At 35.9% G+C, this 10,191-nt stretch overlaps 1 protein-coding gene across 2 annotated transcripts in view; it reads right to left on the reverse strand.

The window, feature by feature from the left end:
• LOC108620115 (uncharacterized) overlaps positions 1-10,191 on the reverse strand; it is a 37,200-nt gene that overhangs the window by 25,832 nt on the left and 1,177 nt on the right. The window lies entirely within an intron of this gene.

Here is a 10,191-nt window from a genome sequence, read left to right on the forward strand (position 1 = left end):
GTGTGTGTGTGTGTGTGTGTGTATGCCTCAATAATCATTGTGCAGTCATGGATTCGACTTTTGCTGCTCGCTTCGCTGGGCGCTGACTCAGTTGTGCCATGAAGATAGATTTCTGAGGCGAGTATATACTATATAGACATACACTAAATACATATGTGAAGTGCAACGTGCCACGTTTGAGCAAGTACCGTCTGTCAGTCAGTCGGCCAATCAGCGTGGGTGAGTGGGGGAGGGGGGAGGGGCGGTGTAGGCGTCATGGGCGCAATCACAATGCAGCCGCTACTGCGATGCATCATTGTTAAATACTTTAAAAAAAAAAAAAACTTTTAAAGTCTACGATTGTTTTGCTAAGTTGAATATATGTAGATCCTTGATGCATATAAAGCAGATATCAGATAATTAGATATACAAATGGTACAGTCGACTCTCTCAAAATATTACGAATTATCGAATGCTTTAAATATTAAGTGTTGGAAATATTAAAGAGATTCGTGATAGCTTTGAATTAATGAGAGGAAAGAGAGGAAATATATCAGCTTTGAAACAACGTGAGTCCACTGTATATACATATATTTATACTTGGGTCGAATTGCCTAAGTAAAACAAAAATTAATTCAATAAACTTTGCTTTGAGCTCAGTCACATATCATATGAATAGCTGCCCCAGCATAAGTGAGTCTATTTTAAATAATTATAATTTAGCAGATATTTTAGCTATCGATAACATTTAGTTAATCGACTGCTCAATAGGCTTTGCTATTTAAGCATAAATTATTGCAACTCAAGCCTAATATAATTTCTCGTGGTTTTCGGAGAGTATGAATATAATGTATATCAAAAAAGTTGCTCCTTTGGCTTTCATTCAATATTATTGTCTATCTACATCCCCATCTGTCTATATTCAGCTTGGCTCAGTTCCCTAAATATGAATCGACTTTTAGGCAATTTTATGATTTATTTATTTCAAGCAAGCGCTGAAAACGATCTCTGGCAATTCATTCGATTCCACATAATAATGAAAGGAGACAATGGCGTATAATTATGAAAATTAAAGAAATGGATATAAATCAAATCAAAAGTACATTATAATACCCGTACTTAAATTCCAAATAATTGCACAAATAAAAGCAAAAAATGCCTAAAGAAATAATAAATAAAATTTCAAAGAAAACAAATTTTTTTTGATTAACGATGTGGCTTTTGTTTGGGGCGGCGGCAGCTACAATAATTTTTGCCGATCGAATATCGCAGATTCCTTTCAAAATATTTACACAAGGGCAAAATGTGGGGCAGTCGCGTTTCCCCCCAAAAAATCAAAAACAAAATCCAATCGACAATGGGGCAAGTGAAATGGGCCGTAATAAGCATACAAAGAAAAAAAGAAACACAATACAGTTATTATGCGGCTAAAAATGGCTAATAAGCTGCACGCCGCCCACTTGGCGTATGCGTGATATTTGCCAAATATATAAATAGAGATATGTATACGAGTAACTATGTATATGTATATATATATATGTATATATATCTAGCTATTTATATGCACACCGCATGCAATTAAATGTCGCCTGAAACGCGCTTTGACACACGGCTGGCTCCATGGGCAACTACGTTTTTCGGCTGAGTCAGCGGCGACGGCCCCCAAACACGTTTCCAGGCCAGGTCTTGGCCCAACTGCGGACAGCAGCCAGCGGGGCCGGCAGACAGACAGACAGACAAACAGTTAGCCTGGAACTGGGTCCGCAGCGCATGCGAGTGCCAAAAAACGCCAACAAACGGTTTTACAGTTTGTTGTTGCTGCTGCTGCTGCTGCTGCTGCTGCTATTGCTGCTGGTCTCTTTTTGGGCAACAAGGTGAAGGTTAGCGAACTGTCGCCAAATGCACAACACGAACTCACAGACATGGGAATATGCGAGCGGGCTGCAGCTCCATAAATATGCAAATCACAGTTGTGAACTCGGCCAACGATTCGCCAGGCAGACATTTTGTTAACTTTTATGTTGTGTTGTGTTGTTGGCTTCTGTTCCGCTTTGTTGCTGCTGCTGCTGCTGCTTGCAGTTGCAACAGCTTTGTGAAACGGGAGTCAGCAGTTAGCGAGGCTGGGGCAGAGCTCTGAGACTACTGAAGCTAGGCAAGCCTGACTATGACTGGAATTGTAATATGTATGCTGTGCTGTAGCTATAGTTGCATCTACTCCTTACTCCAATTCTCTTTTTTCGTTCTGTTCAGCACAGTTTGAGTAAACTCTGAGACGAATGAAGCTAGGAAAATCTGAGAATGACTGACTAGTGCTTAGCTCTCATACCGTTTCAATATTTTCTAGAGCCCAAGCTCATTTCCCTATGGGAACTTTACTTTAAATTTCCACTTAAGACAGGCGCGTAAGACTCTGATCATTGCTGTTTGGATCTGTCATTGTTCCAGTGACCAAATCAGTTGCCTTTTATTCCACGAACCAGCTCAGCTTTGGCTAGGCTGCTTTCGAAACACTCGCAGCATTGCTGCGCGGATCTGGCTGCAATCGTTGCCTTGCAGTCTGCGGGTTACCCCAGATTAAGCTAAAATACTGACAGCTAATCTTATATATCATTATTTTAGTCTTGTATGACGTCGCTAACTTTTAGCCGAGTCAACAAAGTGTATTTTTGTACTCTCGCAGCCAGAGCTTAGCCTTTCAGACTTCTACTCGTATTTATTTTGCTCTTATGCATCTATAATTTCTTTCGGATTTCAAAAGATCAATCGACTTATGGAAATTTCGAATGTGTTTACACAAAGATCTCTAATATGCATATGTAAATAGTTTAGAAGCAGTTTTTGATAGAGCTGTAAGAGCGAGCGCTCTCTCTCTCTCTCTCTCCCTCGCTCTCTCTCCCTCACACTCCCACTCTCTATTTCATTGATATAAAAGGCAGGCTGAGTGTTTGCCATAGAAAGTGTGTTACGAGACAATTGTGAATCTCATTTAGCTCACAATTGGGCAAGGTACATCTAATAATAATGTTATTGTACAGCTTGGACACATTGTAAGCAGTGTGGAGTACCATCGATGGCATGAATTACTTGGAAGCAGCTAGCCTGAAGTGGCAAAACCCCAATCACAATTATGCGGCAATGCAAACACACACACACACACAGACACAGAGACACTCACAGTGAGATATATCGATAGTTGTCGGTTGTCGGTTGCTTGTTTGTTGTTGTCTTGCCTAATGGCTGGCTCATCTTTTCGTCAGCTTTAAACTGCTGGCTGATTGATTTTTGGGATTACAACATGACCTAACTGATCATTATGATCATAACGCAATTTGCATGCTGCTGTCCAATACCATGACTCCTATCTCTATCTCGCCCCCCTCTCTCTCTCTCTCTCTCTCTCTCTCTCGCAGTCTCCATTTGTGTGGCAAATAGAAAATGGAACTTTGTGATTGATTGCAATGGCCAACGGTGCGTGTCCAAATGGCCAACGGGCCCTGCACAGCAAGCAATTACGTTATTTTCACTGCGAGAGCGAAATGAAGACATCATTTGGCTTCAATTTGGCTATTGCCACATTTCGATTTGTATAACAAATTGCAAACACACACACATACACACAGAAAGACACGGACACTCACAACAACCGTAAATAACAGTCGAAAATGCTTTGGCTAAGGCTACACAAAGCGTAATTAATCAAATGTTACCGAAAAATCAGCGACAAAACTGACAACAATTCATTAGACGACATTTAAATGCACTAACTAGTTTAGTTAGACAGAGCTTTTGATACTAGCATCTTGGTAATTTATCCCCAATCAGGAGTTACATCGATCAATTGCTTAGTCAAGCTATAAATGTGTTGACTTTAAATGAAACATAGGAAGATTTAGAGAGTCAATCAAGTAACTAGAAAATTGATCAGTCAATCAGTCATGCAGTTGCTCAATCACCCATTTAGATAGTCACTTAACCAATACAACAGTCAATTAACATGTATATGTATATGTAAGTCAGTAATTCATTCAAGGCTGTCAGTCACTCCTGTCCAGCCAATCAGTCTGTAAATATATCTATTACCTTACAATGATCCAGCCAATCCTTCAATCAGTCAGTCAGTCTAATCTGCATATCATGCAGTCAAACAGTTAGACAATATTGAGTCAGTCAGTCAACCATCAGAAAATCAGTCTAAGAATCTCCAAATCTTATAGACAATTAGTTAGTCAATAATTTAATCAGTCAGTCCACCAATCGGTCTATCAATCAATTAGTCAATCATTTCGTCAATAAGTGAGTCAACCAGTCAGCCCATCAGTCAGTACATCAGTTAGTCAATCAGCTGGTCAGTTAAATCAAGCACTCAATCACTTAGGCAGTCAATCCATCGGTGATTCATCAGTTAGTCAGTCAATCAAGCAGTCAATCCATCAGGCAGTTGAATAGGCAGTCAATCCATCCGCCAATGAGTGGGTTGACTCAGTCAATCAGTCAGCCCATCAGCTAGTCAATCAGCTAGTCAGTCAATGAATCACTCAATCAATTAGGCAGTCAATCAAGTCGTTGATAGCCTGATTGCCTAGTCAATCCATGCGTAGTCCATCAGTTAGTCAGCCGATCAAGCAGTCAATTAATCAGGCAGTCAATCCATCCGTCAGTATGTGAGTCAACCAGTCAGTCAATCCATCAGTCTATGAATCAGTAAATCAGACAGTCATTCAATCATTCAACTAACCTTCCAATTAGTCATCTAGTCAATCATATAATCAATCATTTAGTCAATAATCTAGCTAATCATCGAGAGAATCATCATTTATGAAATAAATAAAATTATTTATAAAATTAAAATCAAAATAGTTTTTTTTTTTTCATTGGAAGAAAAGAAATAGAAATTTTTGTCCAACTTTGGGGCGGAAATTCGTTTAAAGCATCTTAGTAGATTAGGTAAAACATCGGCCTAGAGCTAGAGAATATACACAAAAAATGCATTTATCTGTCCTATGCAAAGCCCAGACCCAAATTCTAGTTCCTCAAGCGCAGACAATCTCTCAATTAAACAATAGCTTACAGAGTTTCGGTTAATTATCCATCAACTCTTTGCCACATTCTTCTCCATTTAAGCAAGTACAAAGCGTTGGGGCGACCTTTTGGTTAGGGTATTTAACACATTTGTACACACGATTAGCTTTTGGCTTTGCTCAACTCTGCACAGCATGTCGCACATTTTCGTTAATTTATTTTAATGTTCCGAAAGCAAAACAAAACAAAAGAGAAAAGTAGATAACAATAACAATAACAAAACAAAACTAACTGAATGAGAGAGACAAAAAAAGAAAAAAAAAAAAAACTTTTTCATTTATTTTACAGACGAAATTTCAAATGTGCCGCGCTTTGATTTTGATTAATTTAGTTTTGGATTTTCGTACTCTTTTTTTTTTTTTTTACTTTCGCCTCCCTCAATGGAAAACAATAAAATCTCAAATGTGGATCAAAATCGATTTGCCGATTTTAATTAGCTAATTATGCATTTCTGCCGCCAGCTTATGTAAGAAAAAGTCTTTTGTTATGGGCGACGATGCGTTTTATAGATCTACTCATTTGCATAAGCACTCTCTCGCTCTCACTCTCACTCTGCTACTCGCTCCCCCTCTCTCACTCGCCATCTCTATCTCTGGGGCTGAGAAATGATTTTTGGAGCTGTCGCTACTGTTTGGCGACACGATTTATCTTGCGACTCCAATTGCCCAATTCCAATTGCTTTAGATCAATGATCGATGAATCGATGGTCGCGGCTTTTCTTTTCATTTCAATTTCAACCTTAACTTCAATCGCAATCGGCTTTGGCTTTGGGTTTCGGTTTCGGTTTCAATTTCTCAATTGCCCCAAAATGCGTTTTGGCATTTGGAATAACGAAACCTTTAATAAAATCAGCTCTCACATAAAACTGTGTAATTACGGTCAGGCAGTCAAGCAGTCAAGCAGTCAGTCAGTTGCCGTTTAAAGGTTAAAACTCAGCATTTAAAATTTTTAAAAGCCGTTAAAGTGCATTAAACAACAACAACAACAACAGCACACAATGACAATGACAACAACAAGCAACAATAACAACAATTAACGAAATTACGCTTTGTTCCAAATCACAAAGCTTAGCTCTTTCTATGCTCTACACACACACACACACACTTCGCCTTTCCATATTTTGGCTAAAGTTCAAAACGTTTATGGCCAACAAAGCCAATATTTTTATTGCATTACACAAAACTTTTATTACAGTAATTAAAATGAAATACAAAATATGAATATCAATAAAAGTAATAATAATAATAATGTCATAAAATAGAAGCCTTATTCATAAAATTAAGTAAATTGGCTTTTAAAATGTTTCAAATATTCCAAGTACTTGCGTTCATAATTGTTATACTTGCTTATTTGAGTGCATGGAGCATATTGGTTTTGCAGCGAAAGTTGGGTCCTTATTCATAAAAATATATATATATATCTATATAGTGATATAAGAATTTTCGTTATAAGGACATGAACGTATATATATCTGATATGGTCTACAGATTCTTTGATGAGGGCAATATGAATTCCTCTGAATTTTGAATACTTTCTAGCTCTAGTGTGAGATTTGATATATTAAATATTAATAATAAATTATTTCAAATAAATTACCAAAATTATATTTTATATACACCGAGTAACATTAATATTCGGGTTCTTTATTTTTCAACTGTTTTCCTGGTTAATTATAATCTTTGTTAGCATTAAAATAAAAAAAAAAAAAATCGAATATTAATGTTACTCACTGTATATATATTTAGATAGGCCTCATATATCAATGTGCTATATACATATATTAATACTGCAGTTAGAAATACATATGTACACTGCTCTACACAGTTATGCTCACATAACTGCACCACTTCATTCGATAAACCGACAATTGGGAAAGTCAATTGGCATAAGGTCATAATGAGCTGAACATAATGAAATAATTAAGTGAACTGCTTGTAGTAGCTTAGCCCAATTGAAAGTCGCAAGACCCCGTTTCCAGCCACGGCTTGGAAACCGCAAAGAAATGAAACGATATTCGTATGAGTATTACGAATACTAATACCGTTCAAGCATATGAAACTAACGGTGCACCATCCATATAATAGAAGCCAAAGGCAGATCTTCACATGGCATGCAACACGTCTTTGAGGCAAACAGCAATTGAGATCGTTATGAGTTTTATTATACACAGGTTATACCTACATATATACATATACATATGTATATGTATATACATATTTCGTTCGATTCATATGCGTATTATTTCATGCACTCATTCAGCTTCATTCATTGTGCAAATGAATGGCAATTGTTTGCTTACAATTTTACCGCTACGAATTGGGGGCGTCTCTTGACAAGCTCATCAAGAAAAGTAGATTATACATATATGCATACATAAATGTATATATATATATTTATATATATGTTATAAGTAAGTATGTGAATATAATTGCAAGTTTGTATGTTTTATTCATTGAGTGTCTCAATTAAAATGTCAAACATTTGAAATATTTATTCAAAAAAAAAAGCGAGAGCAAAAATTGTTGCTTTAATAACGTTGAGTCTGAGAGCGTGATCTTACATAAATTATATATATATTTTCATAATTATATATAATTTATATTTTTTTATAGCAATAACTTTTCACACCTTTCGAGTGTCGGGCGCAGCTATATGAGATCAAATGAATAAAAAAAATATCTATGCTATTAAATGTATGCTATTATAATAATTATTATTTATTACTTTTCATACAGCACATGAATTAAATAGGATTAAAGTCTGCAAATATTATTTGAAAAAGTAGAATATTACAGAATTTAGATTATACATTTATATATATATATTTTTATAATATAATTTTTTTATAAATGATTATTCAATTATTTTTATTTACTAATTTTTATAAATATTAATTTAATCACTTTAATTATTAATATTTTTAAAAATTAAAATTGGTTCAAGTTTCACAAAAAAAAATAAATAATAATATTAATTTAATCAATTTAATTATTAATATTTTTTCATTTAAATTGGTTCAAGTTTCACAAAAAAAAATAAAAAATAAAATAAAATAAATATATAACTGATGCGCCCTTGGCTAAATTTTTCTCAACATTTTCATACAACTTTTATTCTATTTGTATTTTACAGGGTATCTGCTAGTTGGGCACGCCCTTCGCTCGCCCACTCTGACTTGCTCATAAATAATGCCACTGAATTTATGTGAGCATTAATATACATTGTATTTTATTATTATTTTTACTTTTATTTATTTATTTATTTATTTTTTTTTGCAATGAAAAACTGAGGGAAAATGTGAAGAAAGGAAAATTGTGCTGCCGACTGTAGGCAGCTCGGAACAATGGACAAGCCAGGCCATAAAGTACATGTATATAAATATATATGTGTGTGTGTGTATGAGCTGCGCCCATCAGCAAAGGGGCAAATGGGCAACTGGGACTGAAGACAGCTCTGTCGACCGCATGACATAATGACACAGAGTCAAGAGGGGGAAGCTCTTCATGTGAGAAGTGAGGCAGTTGCGGCTGCTGCTGCTGGCTGATAAACAAAAGAAATTAACTTGGCTAACTGCAACATCAGCAAGCAGCAACAACAATAATAGCAACAACAACAACAACAACAACAAAAACACGGAAGCAAGTGCACGAGGCAGATGAGACAAACGAAGATACCCGGTTTGGCCAGAGATGGGCACCAAAAAGTTATTGTTGCTGCTGCTGCTGTTGTTGTTGCTCCTGCCGTTGCTGTTGTTGTTGTTGGCGATGTCGTAAGCTCCAGCATCTGGGAAAATGTTTGTGGATCGCATTAGAGTGTTACATGTGTAGACATTTGTATACGATGTCTGCGTGTGTCTTTTGTTGCCTGGTGAGCTCTGATTAATTAGCTGCCCGTTTCTTTCGCTCATTTCTTTCTGTTGCCTGCTTTTCGTTACTTAACCGACAAATTGGCAAGTCGGGAAGACACCCGGCAGCCGGCAATGGGGCGGCAAACTGGGCGTCGATGGACGTCTTAACATGGCAGGCGTGGCAGGGCTGTCTTCGATGTTTGCAAAGTAGTTGGGGTATTGATCAGCTTTTATGATCAATTATCGTTCGTGTGTGGGAGGGGCGTAAAGTATTTAATTGAAGAGCTTAGTACAAATTAGAGAGAGGGAGAGAGCGGAATTTAAAGAGAAGAAACGGGATATCACTATGACTTATCAATAAGTCCAAAATATTTCGAGTCTACTGCAAATATATTCCTCGTTGAGGAAGTTTACTCGGACAGAGTGGAATTAGAATTTATAATGAAGCACGTAAAGATCTTGAGTTCTTGCTTCCAACTATATGTTCTACATGTCTTATATGTTCTCTGTTAGTATTCAAGATAGTAATTAAAATACAATGAATAATGAATATACTATAGAAAACACTTCATGTATTATATATTATATATGGTATTTAAAATATAGTCTTTAATATATTAAGTTAAAGTTTTTAATTGAAGAAAAATAAAAGCTACTTCTGTAACTAGGCTGACGAACATTCTATAGATATACTCAATTATTAACACATTTTTTATATGATCGAGCTATTTTTGATTAATTGAGAGATTTCAAGAATGATAAAAACTCATAAATGCCAAGATTTATGAGCATTTCAAGCAAAAAATACAGATTTTTTTTTGTGTGGCAACAATTTGATATAGTAATTAAATAAAGTTTTGACATACGATATAGTGAGCTAATTGGAATGGTTGTGAAAAATGTATGGATATATCAGAGAGATATAAAATGTGATAGATAGGGAGGGAGAGAAAGAGGGTAAGAGAAATAAGGTTTAAAAAAATTGAACTACGTAAGCTTTGCAAATGAAATAGTGAGATAAAAGAGAGATGAAAGAGATATTGAAGTTTAGAGACAAAGGAATATAAAGAAACGAAAAGTCGGAAATAAAGAGAGATAGAGTAAGTGAAATAAAGAAGAGACTGGGTGAGATTGAGAGGGGAGAGATTAGGAGACATAGAAAGTGGGTGAGATATATATATATATATGAAATATGATGTGAGAGAGAAAGGTAGAGTGAGAAATGGAGAACTATGGAGAGAAAGAGACAGCGAGAAAAATGAATAAGAGAGAGGGAACAATATTTA

Source organism: Drosophila arizonae, chromosome X, assembly GCF_054131065.1.
Source record: "Drosophila arizonae isolate 15081-1271.41 chromosome X, UAZ_ARI_1.0, whole genome shotgun sequence".
Lineage (NCBI taxonomy): Eukaryota > Metazoa > Arthropoda > Insecta > Diptera > Drosophilidae > Drosophila > Drosophila arizonae.